We start from the raw sequence: 22,907 nt of genomic DNA on the forward strand, positions 1-22,907 counted from the left end.
CTTGCTGTACAGTGCAGCCTTTTTCAACCAAATATTGTATATCCTCTTTTTTGTGTATTACCCCATCCACTAGTATTTATCAAACACTGCCTCTATGCTTTCAGACACTTTCTCATTGAGTCAAATGTGAAAAAGAAAAGTGAATTAGAAAATTGAGGATTAGTTACCACTGCAGTGCAATGGGTTAAGGCTCCAGCATTGCCACACAGCTACAACATAAGTCATTATTGTGGCTCAGACTCAATCACTGGTCAGGGAACTTCGATATGACATGAGTGTGACTGAAAAAAGAAAAACAAACTGATGTGTCTCTTGTACCTGGACTTAAAGTCTTCATTATTAAAAAAATATTAAATATTGCATCTACTACATTTAGGAACAAGGTTTCAGCACTGTGACCTTAATTTTCCCTACAGTGTGTCAAAGACCAAAATGTATTTAAAGGAGTACAAGTAGTTTATAGCCCTGACATAAAACATATCATATTTTTATCATATTGAGATTGTCCATATTTTAAGAGGAATCAGAAAATCAGGTTAAAACTATTCTTAGAAGAAAAAGAAAGCTACTCGTCTTTATTTTCCCAGAAAGGTCTTCCCATAAACACATGGACAATTTTCACAGTATAAATAATATATATTTTTTAAAATTGGGACTATCAAATAAAAAATGTCATTTAATTCTAAAGTAATTCCAAAATAAAAAATAACAATAATAAATTTAAATTTTGACTTCTTTGTACATAAAACCATAAGTTAATAATAGAAATAAGTATCATCAAATAATTATGTTGGTGTCCCACAATTTCAAATCTGTTTAAAATTGTTCTCATTCTCTCTGCCCTTTCATTTCATTCTCATTCTCAAGAATTTGTTGTTTATATAACAACAACAAAAATGGATTATTTATGAGAGAGTATCAGGAACTAAGCAGAAATCGGGCATATGGGAATAAGCACAGTGAAAACAAGTAAAAATATACAGGCAATTTTAAAAAAAATGTATAAATGAATATCTACTAAATGCATTCATAGAAAAATATATGTTCCCTGGCATATGGGGGAATTTTAGCCTCACTACAATTACAACCTTTATTTAATTGACATGTCTAAGAAAACACAATTGTGGAAGATAAATAACATTATATTTAGACTCTAAAACCTTATATTAAAATATCAGATTTAATACCTTGTGTGAAATTGTAAAGGAAGACTTATGCTTCAAGACAAATGATAACTAAGATTGACCTAAACTTTGTGCATGTCTTGTTCAAGTACATGAAAGTGGTGTGATTTTAGAGTGTTTATTTATGAAATAAACTAAAATATGTTTTATAAAATTAAAGTGTTTTCATCATATGGAAGGATGCATACATATAAAATATGACTTACAAATTTTTTTTTTATAAAATCTTATTAGATAATTGAAAAATTAGTTTTTCCTCAAATCATTGAGCAATAAACGGGTAGCAAACTAGAAACAAAGTATTTCTTCTTTTACTCATCTTTTTTACATGTTAAATTATATAAAATAACTTTTTGTGATATTAAACCCACTGAATCCCAATATTCTATGGTATCAGTCACCTTATAAACACAAATCTGTCCTTGAATTCTGACTTTGGGATGACAGAAATATAATAGCGTTTTTGCTTATATTCCTCTGGTAATTTGCCCTTGTTAATTGCCTTAATTTCTCTTATTTATTTATAGTGCAAGATGGTGATTTATGAATGAAGGTATAATTTAATCCAAATTATGTCCCATTAAACAATTACCTACTTCATTCTAAGGATAATAGTCAAAAAGTATAAGGTTTATTTACTCATTGAAGATACTCTTCAAGCAGGCATTTCTGTCAATCAGTAATTAAGGGATTGATTGTTTTTGTGTCTTACTGATTTCATTTTATTAGATAGAGGCTTGAAACACAAAAATAGAGATCTCAAATTTTTTAACAAAACCCTATAATTCTGGAAAACTACAATTGAATATGTTCCTCAAACCTCACACAGTCAGAAAACAAAGTACAACACATCCACAAGAAGAGTACCACCACCACTAAGCCTGAGAAGAAGGAAAGATGTGATAACAGCTACCATGTGCTATTAAGTAGCCACCAGATTTTAGAAATTTGGGGTACAATATCTTAAGTAATATGCATAGCAATTCTCAAACTAACTAAATCACTAACCTTTTCTAGATAAGAAAACTAAGAATTACCTGAACTATTACTTGATCAAGGACACACAATCAATTACCAGCAGGGCCAGGATTCAAGTCCAGGTTTCTGTCTCTAAACTTTAAGCTATTTCCACTTGACCATACTGCACACTCATTATGATACACAATTGTTTTGGAAATATTATCCTCTAGAAACAACACATCATCATTTATTTTCATTATTTTATAAAACCACCAGCTTAAGAATACCATTATATTAAACAAAAAAATGCAAACAAACAAGCAAACAAAACCCTGGAGTGGCTTCCTGATCAATTATCTAACTTGTGAAAATAAATAATTAAATACATTAATTAATTAGAAGTACTGACAACAGCAATGGGGCAGTATACAGATAACTGTACTATTCTATATAATAGAAATTTAGAATATTAGAGATCTGGTAGAAATCCAGGTCAGCATTTGAACTGTTTACCATTATGTCCTGAGGAGCATTTCGACTTATCCAGGGGCTAGTACTAGGCTATACACTTAAAGAGATTCTTCGAAAAAAGATTGTGAAAAAGACATATATACTTCAACTGCATACCCAACAATTCTAAATTAGTAGCTAGTAATCTACTAATGGCATTTGATTTTTACATGAAAGAAATAAGAAAAGTAGGAAGGAAGGTAGAAAGGAATCAAGGAAGGGTAATATTGATAGTAACTCATTTGCAAAAAGGGGATCTATTAATTAAATGTAATCCCGAATGATGTATATATTCAGTGCAACCTTAATTAAACAAGTGTTTTGCAAAAATTGTCATGGTGATTTATAATTTATAAGAAAGACACAGACACTAGGGGGCCCTAGCTATGTTGGAAAAGGAGAATAAATTAAGATAAACATGATCAGATTTCATTTTTAATCACATATATATATATATATATATATATATATATATATATATATATATATAGTCTACTCTACAGCATGGTGACCCAGTTACATTTACATGTATACATTCTTTTTTCTCACATTACATATTCCATCATAAGTGACTAGACAAATTTCCCAGTGCTACACAGCAGGATCCCATTGCTAATCCATCCCAAAGACAATATTCTGCATCTATTTACCACAAGTTCCCAGTCCCTCCCATTCCCTCCCCCTCCCCCTTGGCAACCACAAGTCTATGCTCCAACTCCATGATTTTCTTTTATGTGTAGAGATTCATTTTTGCAATATGTTTTATTCCAGATATGTCATATCATATGGTATTTATCTTTCGCTTTCTGACTTACTTTACTCAGGATGAGAGTCTCTAGTTCCATCCATATTGCTGCAGATGGCATTATGTCATTCTTTTTTTACAGCTGAGTAGTATTCCACAGTGTGTGTGTGTGTGTGTGTGTGTGTGTGTGTGTGTGTGTGTGTGTGTGTGTGTGTATACCACATCATTGTAATCTAATCATCTATCAGTGGACATTTGGGTTGATTCTATGACCTGGCTATTGTGAATAGAGCTGTAATGAACATGTGAGTGCATGTGTCTTTTTTAAGGAGAGTTTTGTCCAGATACATTCCCAGGAGTGGGATTGCTGGGTCATATGGTAGTTCTATGTATAGTTTTCTAAGGTACCTCCAAACTGTTCTCCATAGTGGTTGTATCAGTTAACATTCCCACCAAGAATGCAGGAGGGTTCCCTTTTCTCCACACCCCCTCCAGCATTTGTTATTTGTGGACTTATTAATGATGGCCATTCTGACTGATGTGAGATGATATCTCATGGTAGATTTGATTTGCATTTCTCTAATAATCAGGGATGCTGAGCATTTTTTCAAGTGCTTGTTGGCCATCTGTATCTCTTCCTTGGAGAAATGTCTATTCAGGTCCTTTGCCCATTTTTCAATTTGGTTGTTGGATATTTTGCTGTTGAGTTATATAAGTAGTATATTTTAGACATTAGGCCCTTGTCGGTTGCATCATTTGAAACTATTTTCTCCCATTCTGTAAGTTGTCTTTTTGTGTTCTTTTTGGTTTCCTTTGCCATACAAAAGCTTGTCAGTTTGATTAGGTCCCATTGGTTTATTTTTGCCTTTATTTCTGTTGCTCTGGGAGACTGACCTGAGAAAAAAAAATTGTAAGGTTGATGTCAGATAATGTTTGCCTATGTTTTCCCCCAGGAGATTGATGGTGTCTTGTCTTATTAAGTCTTTCAGCCATTTTGAGTTTATTTTGGTGCATGGTGTGAGGGTGTGTTCTAGTTTCATTGATTTGCATGCACAAAAATTCTCAACAAAAATTTAGCCAACCAAAAATACATCAAAAAGCTCGTACACCAGGACCAGGTGGGAGTCATCCCAGGTTCACAAGGATGGTTCAACTTATGCAAATCAATCAATTTCATATACCACATTAACAAAAGAAAAGTCAAAAATCATGTGATCATCTCAATAGATGCAGAAAAAGCATTTGATGAAGTCTAACATCCATTCATGATGAAAACTCTTATCAAAGTGGGTATAGATGGAACATTCCTGAACATAATCAAAGCCATTTATGAGAAACCCACAGCAAATATAATACTCAATGGAGAAAACCAAAAACCTTCCCACTAAAAGCTGGAACAAGACAAGGATGCCCACTGTCACCACTCTTATTCAACATAGTATTGGAAGTCCTAGCCACAGCAATCAGACAAACAAAAGAAATAAAAGGGATCCAAATAAGAAGCGAAGAGGTAAAACTGTCACTGTATGCAGATGATACGGTACTACATGTGGAAATCGCTAAGGGCTCAACCCAAAAACTTCTTGAGCTGATCAACAAATTCAGGAAAGTAGCAGGCTATAAGATTAACATTCAAAAATCAGTTGCATTTCTGTGTACTGATAATGAAATATTAGGAAAGGAATGCAGAAATACAATATCTTTTAAAATTGCACCCTGGAAAATCAAATTCCTGGGAATACACCTGACCAAGGAGGTAAAGGACTTATATGCTGAGAACTGTAAGACATTAATCAAGGAAATTAAAGAAGATACAAAGAAATGGAAAGATATTCCATGCTCATGGGTTGGAAAAATTAATAATGTAAAAATGGCCATACTACCCAAAGCAATCTACAGATTCAATGCAATCCCTATCAAATTACCCCTGACATTTTTCACAGAACTGGAGCAATACAAAAATTTATATATAACCACAAAAACCCAGAATTGCCAAAGAAATTCTGAAGAACAAAAACCAAACATGATCTGATTTCAAGATTTGCCATAAAATTAAAACAATCAAGAGAGTGTTATGTTGGTGAAAAGATAGATATCTAGGTCTATGGAACAAAAAATCATCTTCAGTAATAGATTTACACAATATATTGTCAATCGATCTTTGACAAAGTAAAAAAAAAAAAAAAAAAACCATAGAGGAATCTTAGTTCTTAATATAACAATACTTCTAGAGAAAAAATAGGACAATAGTTTTACAACTATGGGTTAGTCACAAACTTTTGTAAAAAAAAACAAAATTAATGAACCATAAGCAGAAAATAATAAATTATGTTTCATCACATTTGAAAGTGCACTGTAAAAGACACTGTTTAGAAAATGAGCAAACCACAGATTTGAGCCAAATGTTTCATAAACAGCTATTTGAAAAACAACATGAATCCAGAGTATATAAAATACTCTATAAATTCAACAATATGAAAATGAAAGGAAAGATAAACAATAAAAATGAGCATAAATTTGAACAATTTCCCAGAGAAGATATACTGATAGCAACTAAGTCCATAAAAAATTAGGTTCAACACCTTTTGTGCTCTGAAAAATAGAATTTAAAACCTCAATGTAATCCCAACAGCATTTATTAGAATGGCTAGAAATTTAAAAGTGTAACAATAAATGATAATATAAAGTGCTCACAATGAGACAGAGCAACTGAAGCTCTCATCCATTGCTGGTAGGAAAGCAAAGTGGTTGCAGTCCAAAGAGTAATCTCACTCTGTTATTTACCCAAGATGAAAGAAAACATGTCTATGCAAAGATCTATAGGTCATTATTTATAAAAAAATTATTTTTGCTTTTTAGGGCCACAGCTGTGGCATATGGAGGTTCCCAGGCTAGGGTTCAAATCAGAGCTGCAGCTGCAGCTGCCAGTCTATGCCACAGCCATAGCAATCCAGGATACAAGCCACATCTACACTACAGCTCAAGGCAATTCCGGATCCTTAACCCACTGAGCAAGGCCAGGGATCAAACCTGCATCCTCATGGATCCTAGTTGGGTTAGTTAATCACTGAGCCAGGAAGGGAACTCCTGTATGTCATTATTTATAGCACCTGTATTCACTGCATTCTAAAACTATAAATAACCCAAATGCCCATCAACTGTTGAATAGATGAGGTAACTGTGGTACCTTATCAGGATGGAATGCCATTCAGCAACTAATAGGAACAAATATTGATTTTTACCCACTTAAAGGGATGGATTGCAGATGCATCCTGTTAATTGAAAGAATTCAAACTAAAAGGATGTGATTCTACCTATATCACATTCTGAACAAGTTGAAATTGCTGCCATGCAGAATACAACTGATACATCTGTTCTTGAGAGAACTGGGGGAAATGAAGATAATTAACCACAAAGTGGTAAGAGGGAACTTTTTTAAGGATGATAGAAATGGTCTATATCATGATAATGGTTACACAATTGTTTATGTCTATTAAAATTCAGATAACTGGTAGATTTTCTGTATTAACATTAAACTCAATAACCCTGGCTTAAAAAACAAAATTAAGTTAATCTTTGCTTCAGTAAAAGTTTACCTTTATAGGAGGTATAAAGACTAGAAGACAGAATAAAGGGGGCTTCTTACTATAGTAAGAATCCTTAACCTTCTTATCTATAGCCAATGTTCTACTTCTTAGACTTGGTCTTATTTGTAGAGGTATGTTCTTTGCAGATTTCTTCAAACTGACATTTATGATATGCTTGCTTGGACTTTTCTCTGTATTTTCTTCAATAAAATTAAAAAGGAATCAAAATCATGGTGTTACTCTTCTAGTAAATTCTGTAAGCCCCTCTTATTTCAATATTCTTTATATCACTCTGATTTTTCTTAAAGACCTATTAATGAGATGGTTATAAATTATTGCTGTGTTGATATTATACCTGTATTAGTCATATTTTCATCGTTTTGAAAATTGTGATTTGGTACCTTCAGTGTCAGTGTATATCAAATAAATTTTTCTTTATTTGAAATCAGTTTCTTCTCCATATCTGTATTCTCTTTGCTTAAATATGCCTTCTATAGTGACTATGCGCTCTTGCATTTTAATATGTCACTCAATATTTATTAATTTTCTTTCTATTTTGGGTGGTTATTTTTAGTTCTCTGAATCATCTTTTTCCATCCTCCTGGTGACTAGTCATCTCATTTTAATTTCCTTGAAGCTTAGTCATTTAAAATCTTTTAATATTATTTCAAATACACATAGGTATTAAATATAAATATCAGATATTATTTTAAATATATATATGTATCAGATAGCATTGTTTTTCTATTGTTTTATAGCCTTATTTGATGTTCTGATTTTAGTACATTTAGGATGTTATTTTTTTCTTTCTTTTTTTGCAATTCAAACATCTTTATATGGAGTTCAATAGTAATTCCTTTGTTCCCTCTGTGTCAAAATAGGATGTGAATTTTGACTATAAGAGGAGATACACCAGAAATAGATATGTAAGGTATCTTTTACAATTTCATGCTTAAGAAATCACTCTCATGTTTTGTTTTGTTTTTGATGGCCTTAGAATATTATTTTATAGCTACTTTAACTCTCAGAGCTAAGTTTGAGTCAAGAGCGCTGTCTACCTATTGTTTCTCATGTCTAAACAGATTTTGCTTTCCAAACAGGTACCTTACTCTGTAGACATTATATGGTGCTTTAACAGTGCTTTCTGAGTCTGAAATCTTCCAGAAGCCCCTCCCTTTTAAAATGTTTCTTCCTACTGTCCTCACCCCACTCTATTTGTACTTTCAGAGTTGTCTTCCTCTAGGTAAAAGCTCTGCCCTCTTCAAAGAGAGTATTTGCTGCTTCTTTACAAAATCCCCACTGACCCTTAACATTGTATTAATATCTCACAGGCCCCTTGTGACACTAAGGACCTGGGTAAGTGTTGGGAGCATCTGGAAAATTGAAGAAATACATAAATTCTACTGGACCTCCCTAATCAAAAAAAATATTAAATACCTCTTAGTCCTAAGTGTGTCTGTGTTTGTGTGTGAGTCCGAGTTTATTGCATGTGTGTACATTAAGTTTTTTAAATTTAATTTGAGTAAACTATATGTGAATATTCAGGATTCACAAATTACATGAATTATAATGTCCAACAGAGCTTTAAACTTTTGATGTCTCCTCTATATTTTCCTGTAAATTTTCCTTCTTACTTTTCCTTTTACCTTGAATTATAACATTCCAATAATCTGAAAATGTTTGCTTGATTCATTTAAACCACAGCACGTTGTAATTTGAACAGAGCAAATGAGTAATGAATTTGATTGACTATAAATTTTTCTGCTATATTCTGTAAGAGATACACAGTTTTGTTTTGTTTTGTTTTAGGGATGCACCTGAGACATATGGAAGTTCCAAGGCTAGGGTTTGAATTTGAGCTGCAGCTCCTGGCCTGAACAACAACCACAACCACAGCAATGCTGGATCAATAACCCACTGAGTGAAGCCAGGGATCCAACCCACATCCTCATGGACACTATGTTGGGTTTTTAATCTGCTGAGCCACAACAGGAACTTCTGTGGTTTTACATTATTATAGATTACCATATAGACTTAAAGGTTGCTATATAAAACATTTTATGTTGCTGGAATGAGGACACGGTTTCTCAAAAAAAATTAGTACTAACTCAGTGATGGAGGTATGGTCAAAGAGTATGTCTCATATCTTGAGATTTCTTATCTCAAACTCTACCATTTTATAAATATTGGCATGTAGTACATTATTCCAGAATAGTTTATTTTATTGTTAAATTATCATGTTGCTATTTTGAACCAGAAGATAATTGGGACATATTCCCCTTGGGGCATCCCCCTGTGGGTTTTATCAACAGTGAAGTAAATGGATATAATCAATCCAAATGAACCATTATCACAATGTGCTTAATCCTGCATTTGTTGTTCCACAGGTAAGATAAGTTTTCAGGTTATTTTCAGAATATTTCAGGAGGTTGGACCTAAACTATCAGAGTCAAGTATGTTATAAAATCCCTAGTAATAAGCCCAATGATTGTTAACTGTTGCACTGATGAATGGAATCCATTTACCACTATCTGACTTATGTGTGTCTATCTAATAATTGAAAAACAATATTTCCTAAAATAAAACCAAAAAAATAGACTGTATTGAATTTATGTTTTTAGAGATAATGAGGTTGCTCCCAATAGACTGTAAGTTTACATTTTCCTTAGGGAAGAAGATAGGACTTTACAAAGTAAAATAATCAGGAAATTTATCAATAGGGGCCAAGAAAACATTTGACCTATTCAACTCTCTGGAGGCTTGTATTTTGGTTTGTGGAAGATAATATTTATCCTATGCTTATTTTGTGAGTTATGTAAAACAGAAGCCACTTTAGATTACTACTTACTTCATGATATTTCTCTGGTCTTAATGGCTTAAAATATAACCAAATATATCAAAAATCATGTTCTGTTTTATTTCAGTGGGAGTGGGTGAGTGAGAGCAAAACCCAGAATGAAGCCATGGTATAAAGAAGCAGTGAAAAAGGTGAATTAATGGGGAGATCTGGGATTGGATCTTGGCTCTGGCACTTATTCGATGTGAGCATTGCTATAAAGATGAGACAAGTCATATGTGCAAAAGTCCATTCTTACAGCTCAATAAATGGCTGTTATTGTTTATCTCCTTCTTTGAACATTTTGTGTTTCAATATGGAGCCCAAAATATGTGAAACAATCTACTTTTTATTAAAATTATGTTTGGAAGTGACTTTATATTAATTGTAAATATTGATCTTATATTGTAAAATTCTTTAAGCATCATAGCCATTTTATCTTTATAACTCTTGAGTCCTAATATAGAGTTAGGATTACCCAGAATAATTTTTATTTTGTCATTTACACATGCTGATACTGATTTAGTCGTATCTGTCTAACAGTAGTGAAAATTTTAAATTTAGCTAAATATTTAACATTGTCATTTTTCTTTATCCTATTTACTAAAAGCAAAATTAAGGCCACTGCAAATAGCAAGTGGGGTTGCAGTTATTTGTTTCTGTTTTGTTTTTTTATTAACAGATCCCACAATTCACTAAATTATTTTATTCTCTGATTCAAAACATCATATTAAAAATATGATTCATTGGAGTTCATATGGTAGAAAAATTCTTAAGTGGACATTAACAAAGTGCACAAAATAAATATATTACATGAAAAACAAAGTGCACAAAATAAATATATTACATGAAAAATAAAATATCTAGTTTAAGTCTCTGCTCAACTCTTTTTTAATGATTTAGTAATAACATTAGTATTGTTACCAAATATTTTCTATTTTTAGAAAATAAATAAATTTGTAACAAAGGTTGACATATTTAAAGGAAATTTCTATAAATGCTCATTGTTTTACATATTTAATTAATCTGGCTGTGCACTTTTGTATGTGTTTTTTCATTTAAATATATTGCTATTTGAAAAAGGAGTAAATGTTGAAGGTAAAGCCTAATATCACACATAGCTTTTAACTATGGACCAGGTGAGGAGCAAATACTTTCAGATTCTAAATCCTATGTAGCTTTTCTCCTTCTGGGTATATAATTGAACTGATGGCAATAATTTTATTGGGGATGAACTTTTTCCCTGTGACTCCTATTTGCATTAAAACATAGATTGATTTCATTATATTCATCCAAATTTGTTTTTTTATTTTTTTCATTTCTGTTTTTACCTCATCAACATGAAATCTTTTTTCTGAAGTTACTTTTGGATAATAATCATGCCATCTCTCCTCATGGTATTATTTAAAATGATGTATTTGGGGATTTTCTAAACAATGCACTAAGATCTTTTTTAAATGAAATAATGCATTTAAACAAGCACATTGTGAATAAATAAAGTACAATAAAATAAAATAAAATGTATTGTGTTACAGCAGATCAAAAATTCTTAATTAGAATAAGTGATCTGAGTGCTCTAATTTGTTTTATTGTAATTTTTGTTTACAGTGCATAGGATTCAATGTAAATTCTTCCTTCTTTGATATCTCACATGAGTTATTTTTTCCTTTTCTTTATTCATTTTTTTAATTTTAATTTTTTTTGCTTTGATTTCTAGGGTCACCTGTGTGGCACATAGTTCCCAGGCTAGGGGATGAATCAGAAATATAGCCGCAGGGTTAACCATGGCAGGGCTAGATCTGAGATGCACCTGCAAACTACACCACAGCTCATGACAATAATTTAAACAAAGGAACAGTTTACTAAAGCTTGTTGACATATCACTGAAAGGTAAGGTAGCCACCAAAGAGAGAGCACTGTATGCAAATTTTTAACTGGATGAATTTATGGACATTTCAGGTCCAAAGCACTGCAAAATGAGTCTCAAGTTTTCCCCATGTACCAAGAACACATTCACCTTAGATTTTAATAATAAAAGAAATAAAATTTTTAATTTGTTAAATTCATACAGAAAGATACAAAAAATTCATAGAAAATAAAAATATTACTTATGTATATAATATGTATGCATCTACACAGAACTATTAATCTAGACCACATACAAAGCCATTAATAACTGTTAGGTCCTTTCTATTAACAAAATTTTCAATGTCTTACAAATTTTTTCCAATGTTAATACATAGCATTCTAACTTTAACTACGAAGTGCTGCATTGTTCCTTAGCTGTTTGTGTGTTTATCCTTTAAATACACCAAATGTAATTTGAAAAAAATTAGTGAATATTCTTTAAGAAAAATCATAGAACAATAGAAATAATGGAGGAATGTGAGTGTTCTAATGATAATGACCAGAATTTATTAGTACTATGTTAAATGCCTTACAGTAATTATCAGATTTAATCTTTATAATAACTCTATTATTATTTATCTCTTGCAGTTGAGGAATCCTGAGGCTAAAAGTTTCAGTGAGTTTTCAAGAGTTATACAGCTAAAAGGGTAGTAGATCTAGAATTTAATGGAATGTTTAGTTCCAAAGCAAGTGTTCATAATCACTTTGCTGCATTGCTTCTCCCTAAAATAAATGAAATAATTCCTAAAACTATTATCATTACTCCTCAAATGGAGTTCTTTTCCATAATAAATTTCTCTGAAATTTGAGGATACATGGGAATTTGTATGATATAGCTTTAAAAATGACAATTATATTTTTTATTTTCAAATCAGTTATCCTCAAAAATGTATATTTAGACCATAGCATAATATGATTAATAGTTTCCAAATATATTATGGATTTAAAATGCTCAACCACTGAGCTATACCCTCTACATGGATTTCTAAAGGCATCTTTCTGGAAATGAAAAGAATATATTTGGTCAAACAATGACGGTTTCACCGAAAACAAATACATAAATGATTCAACTGTTTCTGGAAAAGACCAGGGAAATGTACTATAGGGAAGAAAGAAAAAATGTATTCAGAAGTTTAGCTTCACTCTTATTTTAACTGCCAGTAGCCCACTGTTTTCTGTATGATTCTAATGAATGAATTTTTTACTTCTTTGTTTTTAAGACTGTAAATGAGTGGATTCAGCTTGGGAATGGCAATAGTATAAAAAACAGAAGCCACTTGATCCTTTCCCAAGGAATAGAACTTACTTGGTTTTAAATAAGTAAAAATCCTAGTGCCATAAAAGACAGTGACTCCCAGGAGGTGGGAGGCACAAGTAGAGAAGGCTTTTTGCTTTCATGAAGTAGAAGTAATTTTCAGGATAGTAGATAGGATAGACACATGGGACACTAGTATTGTGATAAGAGATGCCTTTAGAGTGGAGCCAGCTACAATGAATATCATTATTTCCATGTTTTGTGTATCAGTGCAGGACAAGGTTAAAATTGATGATATTTCATAGAAAAAAGTGATGGATTACATTGGAGTTGCAGAAATCCAGTCTGCTCATGCAAAGCACATTGATGAAGGAGTCCATGAAGCCAGTCAAATAAGATCCAAAACTAGGGAGCAGCAGTGTCTTGTGGATGTAACAACATGGTAATGCAGGGGATTGCAAATAGCTACATAGTGATCAAAGGCCATGGAGGAGAGAATGCATTCAGTGCCACCCAAGAAGAAAAAGCAATACAACTGGTTGAAGCAGTTCATGTATGAAATGTACTTGGCGGGAGTCAGTAAGTTCTCTAAAGTTTTAGGTGTGATGACTCTTGAGCAACTGAGATCAAGGAATGACAGGGGGCTGAGGACTAAATACATGGGGTATTAAAGCTAGAGATCCAGGCAGATTATCCATATCATCCCTGCATTGCCCAGCACAATAATCAGTTATATCAGGAGAAATAGCATGAACAGGATCCTCTGGATTGCTTCAGAATCTGTCAATCACATAAGGACAAAGTCGGCCATGTGTGTGTTATTCTTTCCACCCATAGTGTTCAAATGCTCTAAACTGTTGAGAAATTAAAGTTGATGCTTAGCAGGGATGACTTCAAAAATGTTTGCATTTAAACAAAATACAGGACATATTTTTTTTGTTTAGTTTTTCTAGAATGTATATTAAGAAAGATTTACAGAGTAAAAAGAGAAAAATCTTAATTTGATTGCCAAATATAGAAATAGGTATAAATTAGCATTTGGATATAAGGTACTATATTGGATATTTAAAATATGCCTGACACCATTCTGAATGCTTCCCTTTATTAAAGCATTAAGTCTCCACAGACTATTACACCATAGGTAGTACATTAGCCGTATATAGTAGAGGAGAAAAATTCACAGAGAATTTAGGTAACTTATCCAGAATCAGTACCATTATATGTTGGCTCTGTAATTTTTCCAAGATAGATTGACTTCATACAGCAGACTTATAATATCATGTTCCTATTTATATTTAACTTCAGCAAAACTCAGGAAAAAATGTTAGACATATAAATGATGAAAGAATAATAATTTATCTACCATGTGCTCTCTTCTCACTTTGAGTATTATTTAATATGAATGATAAATACATTTCAACCCAGTGGATATTAGTAGGGTGCATTAAAATGATAGACCACATGTTCATATTAGTTTCCAAAAATTATGGTGAATGATTTCCTAATTTGACCATTCAAAATTGTTTCCTCCAAAATTTTCTTTCTAAAATATGCATATTGCTAGAAGTCCCTAAATACCTCATCTCTGTATTTCTAGTTCCACATGCCCTGGAATTACTTAGGGTACCATCAAAGTATTATCTATATGTATATTCTTCTGATAATGTCCCAGTTTTATCTGACCCTAAGGAAAGCCTTCTAATTTTGAAAATAATACTTACCAGGAGTCAAATTTGGTGCAAAAACGCTGTCTTCCTGTATTATCTTTTCAGCCATATGTCAAACTCAAATTTGGGTCACAAATAAGACATGAAGACTATTTAAGAAGAAAATTTCTGTAATATATTTGTTTTCTATGAGATAGGTTCTTTTTAAATTTTAGTGCATTCATTTTCCAGAGGGGGGAAAATCAACCTAGAAATTGTGGTCAGCTCCTGATCAAAGTTAAAATTTGCCAGAAAGCTATATCTAAAACAAATATGTATGTAAGCCGAGAAGTGTGTGTCTTGCCACTCATCATGTTAATTCCAGGGTACCTCATATATACTGTGGATTGATGATAATGCAACATTTGGTCATTCCTGTGGACCAAGTTTACTTGACATGTTTCCAAGGACAAAAGTTCAAGGAATTCATGCAGCTATGCTAGGTTTTGAGATGCTACTCATCTTTTCCCTTACTAACCACCCAATGAAGAGCCAAATGATTTGGTCTTTTGTGATGTTCAAATTGATGCCTGGGGTGATAGAGAAACTCTTTCTAGGGAAATACTTAATTACTCTGGGACTGAAACAATTAGGGATGGAAGGATACATTTTTTCTCAATGAAACTTTTATATTTAATTGTGTGATGCAATATAGGAGTAAATATGTTCATTAGAAACAAAATACAAAGAACAGCATGAAAACCATTCAAAACTGTTGAAACATTTTGATAAATTTCTCTCAATTATATTTTTCATAAAATGTTTTTTGTATGCCTCTAGATTTGCACAACTATTATAGTGCTGTATATTCAGTATTCAACCTCAATTAACCTAAAATTTCATAATACACTATAAACAATGTTACATTAGACTTTCATAAAACCCATAATTTGTAGATTTTTCATTAATTCATGATGATTAAATCAATGGTTGTATAGATTTAAAAGGGAGTCTTACAGAAAAGTCCACTCATGCTCTGCAGTTTCATGAGGTAACATATTGTTATATATAAATGAGCACATTTTGTATGCATTATATCTGTTTTTGGCTTAAAACAACACAAATTAATTCTCTTACAGTTCTCTAGGTCACAAGTTCCTCATGCATCTCACTAGGGTAAAATTAAGGTGCCAGCAGGACTGTCTTCCTTCCTAAGGCTCTGGAGGATGCAGAGAATCCATTTCTTTGCTTTTCTAGCTTTGAAACACCCCTCCCCCTGCATTCCTCAGTCTGTTGTCCCTTATTTGATGAAGGGCAGTTTTATTCATTAGAAGTCAGTGCTGCAGAAACAGTCTTATTTGGATATTAAAAACTCAACATAAATTTTTGACAGTAGATAACTTTGAGAGTTAAATGAGATACTTATAGTAATTTTCAATGTAAATGCTATCTCCAAAGCCATGTGTTTGCAAAATTACCAGGAGCAAGTGCTTATTCCTCAATATTTTCCCTACATTTTGACATATTCAGTGTTATGACTTTAAGCTATTCTTATTTATTTCTTTATTTATTTGGCCAAGCTCACAGCATGCAAATTTCCAGGGACAGGGATTGAACTTGCTCCACAGCTGGTACCCAAACCACAGCAGTGAAAACCACAAATCCTTAACCCACTGAGCCATGAGGGAATTCTGCTTTTAGTCTATTCTTATACAATTTATTGTGTCATGGAGGAAACCAAAATCTGATCAGAGATGTTAAATATATATTTTTTTTTTTTGCTTTCTTTCTTGTTTTTTTTTTTAATAATTTTTTTTTATTTTCCCACTGTACAGCAAGGGGGTCAGGTTATCTTTCTTGTTTTATTCTAGTTATTTTTTTCTTTCATTAACTCATGAAAGACTTTTTTTTTTCTTTTTTGGATAAATGCTACTTTATGTCTTCAAGTCCATTAGTTGTTATCTAATTTTTTTTTTTTTTTGTCTTTTTGCTATTTCTTTGGGCTGCTCCCGTGGCATGTGGAGGTTCCCAGGCTAGGGGTTGAATCGGAGCTGTAGCCACTGGCCTACGCCAGAGCCACAGCAACGCGGGATCCGAGTTGCGTCTGCAACCTACACTACAGCTCACGGCAATGCCAGATCCTTAACCCACTGAGCAAGGGAAGGGACCGGACCCACAACCTCATGGTTCCTAGTCGGATTCGTTAACCACTGCGCCATGATGGGAACTCCAGTTGTTATCTAAATTTTATCATCCTTCCACTACTTTTCTAGGATTATGGAGAACAACAAATAATTTCCACTGTATTCTTCTTGTTTTTTGACTGAGACCCACCCACTGTAATGAAGGAAAGATTAATAGGAGAAAAATAAGTAGAAATTTAATAATATTTATATCCTTTATATACATGGGTGATACAAGGAAAACTGAGTGATTGCTTCAAATGGCCCAAGTTACTACCTTAAATACCATATTAAGCTAAAGACAAAGGATAATGAGGAGTGGGAGGATGGAAGTCAGGAAAAAAACATAGTAAACAATGGTATATTTTTCGACGCAGGTTCAAGTCCAAGTCTTCTTTACTGCTGAGTTTCTAGATATTTTGTTATCTTCCTCTTCTTGGTACAGAGAGACATCCTTATAAGTGAAGATTTCTGTTTTAAATGTAAATGCCTCTTACAAAAGGGTAACTTCTACTCAGTTTTCAGAATATCTCCTGTGTCTGCTCTTTCTTAAAAATAATCAGCTCAAGGTAATCCATATGCCAAAGAAGCATACTGCGGCATAGCAAGGCTTTTCCCCTTCAGGATGAATTCATTGTTTTTTTGTCGCTATCACCTAGTAATATCTGTTTGTTTTAATTACTTTTTTATCTGTTTGATAGTATAGGAATTTAATATATGCATTATTCATCTGAATGTTGCTTTAAATTTGACTTGTATATAGTGATATTAATTATTCTTATTGTGGCATATTAAATAGATAATCTAAAGTTAAAATTTTAAATTTTGTATTGTTTAAAATAATCCAAGATTTTAAAAAAAGATCAAGCTAAAATATATATTTTAATTAATTTATTTATTTATTTTGTCTTTTTAGGACCAAACCTGCAACATATGGGAGTTCTCAGGCTAGGGGTCAAATTAAACCTGTAGCCACCAGCCTATGCTACAGCCATGGCAACAGCAGGTCTGAACCACATCTGTGACCTACATTGCAGCTCAGGGCAACACTGGATCATTAACCTACTCAGGGATGCCAGGTATTGAACCCATATCCACATGGATACTTGTAGGGTTTGTTACCACTAAGCCACTTTAGGGAGTCCCTACTCTTTTTCTTCAGGTATCAATTTTTTATTGTACTGCATTGCAGACAGAAAATGAATGTGACTCTTTTAAGTTAAGTTTGGTAAATATATGGAAATTTATGGATTAAACAATTTATCAATTTATGGATTAATATATTGAAAATCATGGATTTAAATTTATGGATTACTCAACTAGTATAAGTGACTCACAGATTCTGTGAAAGAAAGAGTCAACTGTTGATATGCATGTCTGGACTTATCAATTATGGTATTATAGAGTATAAATTCACAGCTGGGAAAAATAGGAAAAAATTATAAAAAGTAATATAACATCTTAGAAGTGAAAACTGCTATAAAAATAAAATGTGAAACAGCTTAGTGGAAGGGGTTCTGGCTAGGGGCATGAGGAAGCAATCAGAAATTTTATGGTCAAGCTAAGCTTGATATAAAGCTGGACTGTGAGCAAAGATTTGAAGGAGGGAAGAGTTAGTCATGCGTGTGCATGGGAGGGAAGTGGTTCAGAGAGTGGTACATCTGTGCAGAGGCCCCATGCAGTGGATGGGCCATGCACACTGAGGGACAGAGGGTACTAGGTAGTAAGAGTGTTATTTTATGTTGGGGGAGGGGAAAAGAAGAAGCAATAATGAAGAATCTGTGTGTCTACAGTGATAAGTGCTTTGGAGAAAAACATAGAGCAGGGGATGCATGGAGACAATTGGACCTCTTCTATTAAAAGCAAATTTTGGTTTTCTTTTCTGTGGAAAAGTTCATTTGTGCCCTATATTAGATTCCAGATATAAGTGATATTACATGGTATTTGTCTTTCTCTTTCTGACTTACTTCACTCAGTACGAGAGCCTCTAGTTCCATCCAGATTGCTGCAAATTGCATTATTTTAGTCTTTTTTATGGCCAAGTAGTATTCAATTGTGTATATATACCACATCATCCTAATCCAATCATCTGTCGATGGACATTTGGGGTGTTTCCATGTCTTGGCTATTGTGAATAGTGCTGCAATGAACATGTGGGTGCATGTGCCTTTTTTAAGGAAACTTTTGTCCAGATATATACTGAAGAGTGGAATTGCTGGATCATCTGGTAGTTCTATGTATAGTTTTCTAAAGTACTTCCATATTCTTCTCCATAGTGGTTGTACCAGCTTAGGTTACCATCAACATTACAGGAGGGTTCCCTTTTCTCCACACCCGCCTCCAGCATTTGTTTTTTGTGGACTTATTAATGATGGCATCCTGACTGGTGTGAGGTGGTATCTCATAGTAATTTTGATTTGCATTTCTCTAATAATCAGTGATGTTGAGCATTTTTTCATGTGCTTGTTGGCCATCTGTGTATCTTCCTTGGAGTAATATAACTGGGTCAGAATGCTGTACAGCAGAAAAAAATATGTATTGGGGGAAATTTAAAAAATTAAAAAAATAAAATATTAAAAAGAAAAAAAATTGGGGATTCCTACTGTGTTGCAGTACATTAAGAAACCAAGGGCGGTGTGCAGTGGCTCTGGTCACTGCAGAAGTGCAGGTTGGATTCCTGGTACAGTGCATTATGTTGAGGGATCCAGCATTGCTATATCTGTGGCTCCTATTCAAATTCCATATGCTATGGGAAAAAAAGTTTTTCTCAAGGAAATTTCTTCAGAGTCTTCAGTGATATGCTCATACTGAAAGAATAGAAGTAGAAAATATTAAAAAATATATCTGAATGAGGTAAGAATCAGGCAAATGGAATAGTAAAAACAGTGTTCTATAAAATTGGTTATTTTATCCTAATATTTTGCATCACTTTAGGTAAAATTTGCATGAAAAATATACTGGAGATTGTCTTTTGACTCTCTTTGATAATATTTGTCTTAGAATAATTTGTTACATTGAATTAATATAAAATTAGTAATTTTTCTCTAATATGTTCATTTTGTAATAACAATATTTCTATATTTTTCTAAAATGTGTTTTTATTTATTATTTTCTTTAGCTATTTTTAGATTCTCAGCCCATTTCCCTTTCTCATATTTTGAAATGCAAATATCCTATATAAAAATCTTAACTTACTTTGCAGTACTTTTTCCAATTCACATAATATCTGGAGTTCATTTCTGAACTGACCTCTAATCTTTGTGTAGGGGCAGGAGAGTGAGTCTGACTCTGCCTGCTATCAAAAGTCACTTTCATTTTACTTTCATTGAGTATTTTGGTTCTTTAGGAATTTCTACAAAACTTATTGAAGTGAAAAAAAATTAAGGAGTTCTCCTGTGATGTCACTGGTTAAGTATTCAACATTGTCTGAGCAGTGACTTGGGTTGCTGCTGGGTGTGAGTTTGATCCCTCGACCCATGGCCTGCATGCTGTGGTACAACACCAACAGCATCAACAACAGCAGCAGCAACACCAAGGAAATGTGAAACATAATTTTATTTTCTCTTTATTTTGATAGAAAATATGTCAAAGTTGTAAAATAGAACAAGCCTGAGAAACACAAATGTTAATAGGTATATTTCAAGGGCACTACAGTTTAAACAGACTGAAAAAACACTCAGTATTTTTATTTCGAAACCTGATTAATTAAACATTACAAACAGATTGTCTTTTTTTCCCAACCTAATGAAAAAAAGAAAAAAATATGGTTCATTTTATAGACTATGTTCACTTTGGGGACATTGCTCTAAACATTATTGAGTTGATCATCTTGCCTAGTCAAGTGCAAGAGTCTGGAAAAAAGGAAAGACTGTAGAAATCACAAAGATATAAATGGTCCATTCTGGACAGATGTGTATTACAGGTTATAGAGTGAAGGGAGCATCTAGAAGAACGAGGATGGAAGTTACACCAGGCATAAATATGAAGAGAATATTGAAAACTATACAAGGAAATTTAATTATAACTTTGGACAAATAAATTATATTTTTGCTTATGATTAGTGAGAAAACTATGGCATGATTTTGCTCTTAGAAAGAAACAAGCAAGGAAACCTAAAATCATAAAAATAATAATTAGATGCATAATTTCATTGATACTAAAATTATAAAATCTTGGAATTATACACATATGAAAAATACATATGCAACACAAGTGAAAATTAATACACACAATTATACTTAGGGTAAATATACAGTTCAACAGTGATGATGTTTCAGACAATTATAAAAAATTGAGCAATGCAGTTATAATTCATGAATGAAAATCCTTGGAACAAAAGGAAAGAAAAATATAATAAGGTTAATAGGTCTCCATGATAATGATGAAAAAAATATTGAGAGTAACCAATCTGAATTACACTCTGCTTAGAAGGAAAAATAAATTCATGTAGAATTAACAAAGGAAATGACTGATAAGACAGCAGTCTCAATATATCCCTAGAATAATGCATAGTATGTTTCAAGTTGTCACTTATAATGGTTCATAAGATAGTATATTACATTATAAAATGAAGTTTGTAGGAGTCAAACACTTGTAGATCAGAGAAGAAAATTAAAAATTTAAACCCAAATAGATACATGTGCACAAACAGAGCCTTTCACATGAATTATCTTTAGCTACTTACTCCCAAGACTGGAGGCTGATTGTTTTTATAGGAGGTTTGTTTGTGGTGCAGGATATATGAGAAGGCTTAACCAGTTGACTCCAAGGATTTAAAATCATATAGACAATGTAAATATCTATGTATACTCATTTCTCCATATTTTAACCGTAAGGAAAAATCATTTGAAAAGAAATCTGTTAATTACTATGCCATTTTAACATATAAATAAGAGATACTTTTGCAAGAATTCTAGTAATAGAAGTAAGTTTCAACTAGCCTAATGTGGTGTTGAATGCCAAAATGCACACAACTTTCCAAATACCAAAGAAAGATATCAACATGACTAAGGTAGAATCCCTGCCCTTAATGCATGAATCCCTGTGCTTCCACAAGCAGAGAAAAAGCAAGGAAAAGTATTTAGTTACATATTGAGGATTACGTCTTTTCCAGTGGTCATTTTTAACAGTGCCTGGGAGAGTTCATTAAATGAGGTTTACTCTAAGCCTCTTATCAAGGAAAAAGAAGGGAAACAATTTCTGCTTTTACTACTATAGACTTAGTGAAATTTTTCTGCCTGTTTTAGAGAAATGAGAATCTCTACAGATACCTCCTAAATGCCTTGGGAATTATACTACTGCTAGTACTTCATTTGTCTATACAATCACACACATTCACAATTTAAAAGCTTATCAAGTCTTTGAACTTAGGGAGGCACATCAAGGTGATAAATTAAACTGCTGTTTTTGATGGAGACTGAACTCCACTTCATAAATGCATTGCTTTTCTGTGTAATTAAAGATCATGCTTCAGAGATAAATGATCTAAATTCTAACTGTTATGGTGAAATTAATCCATATGACTACAAGATGTCTTTATATTATCCAATGTCTCTTGTTATCACTGGTCACCACTGAAATAACTTCAATGACTCACCCCTTCAACCCTGGACTTACATTTGTTTTTGTTAATTCTGTACTCTTTCTTTTGGTCTCTAGTTTTCAGCAATAACTTCTTGTTAATGATATTTAAGAGTCTTTATCTCTTTGTCTATTAGTATACTACTATTCTCAATTTGTTGATGGTTGAGAAAACAATATCAAACAATATGAAAAGTCAGTTAAGTACTTGTTTAACATGTTTTTACTGTGATAGCATGCTCACTCAAGGATGTTTGGGGAAAGATTCAGTTACAGGTCAATTGCTGTCTGATTTGGGCATGTGTGTGTCTGAATAAATGTAATGAACTCTTAAAATGATGATTCAGTATTCCATACACATTAAGTAATCATCTGTCTCTCACATTTTAAGGCTCTGCTATCAGTTACTTTGTGTTATAGCTTTTGGAATTATTCTAGTATTTTTCTAATTTTGGAGCAATGGAATGCTTGAAACCAGCCAGATTTGCTTTAATTGCAACATGAAGAGATTTG

General features: G+C 32.7%; 1 pseudogene; it reads right to left on the reverse strand.

Moving 5' to 3' along the window:
* Nucleotides 1-12,875: 12,875 nt before the first annotated feature.
* LOC100525380 lies at nt 12,876-13,820 on the reverse strand (annotated as a pseudogene).
* Nucleotides 13,821-22,907: the final 9,087 nt, after the last annotated feature.

Source organism: Sus scrofa, unplaced genomic scaffold (genome assembly GCF_000003025.6).
Source record: "Sus scrofa isolate TJ Tabasco breed Duroc unplaced genomic scaffold, Sscrofa11.1 Contig702, whole genome shotgun sequence".
NCBI lineage: Eukaryota > Metazoa > Chordata > Mammalia > Artiodactyla > Suidae > Sus > Sus scrofa.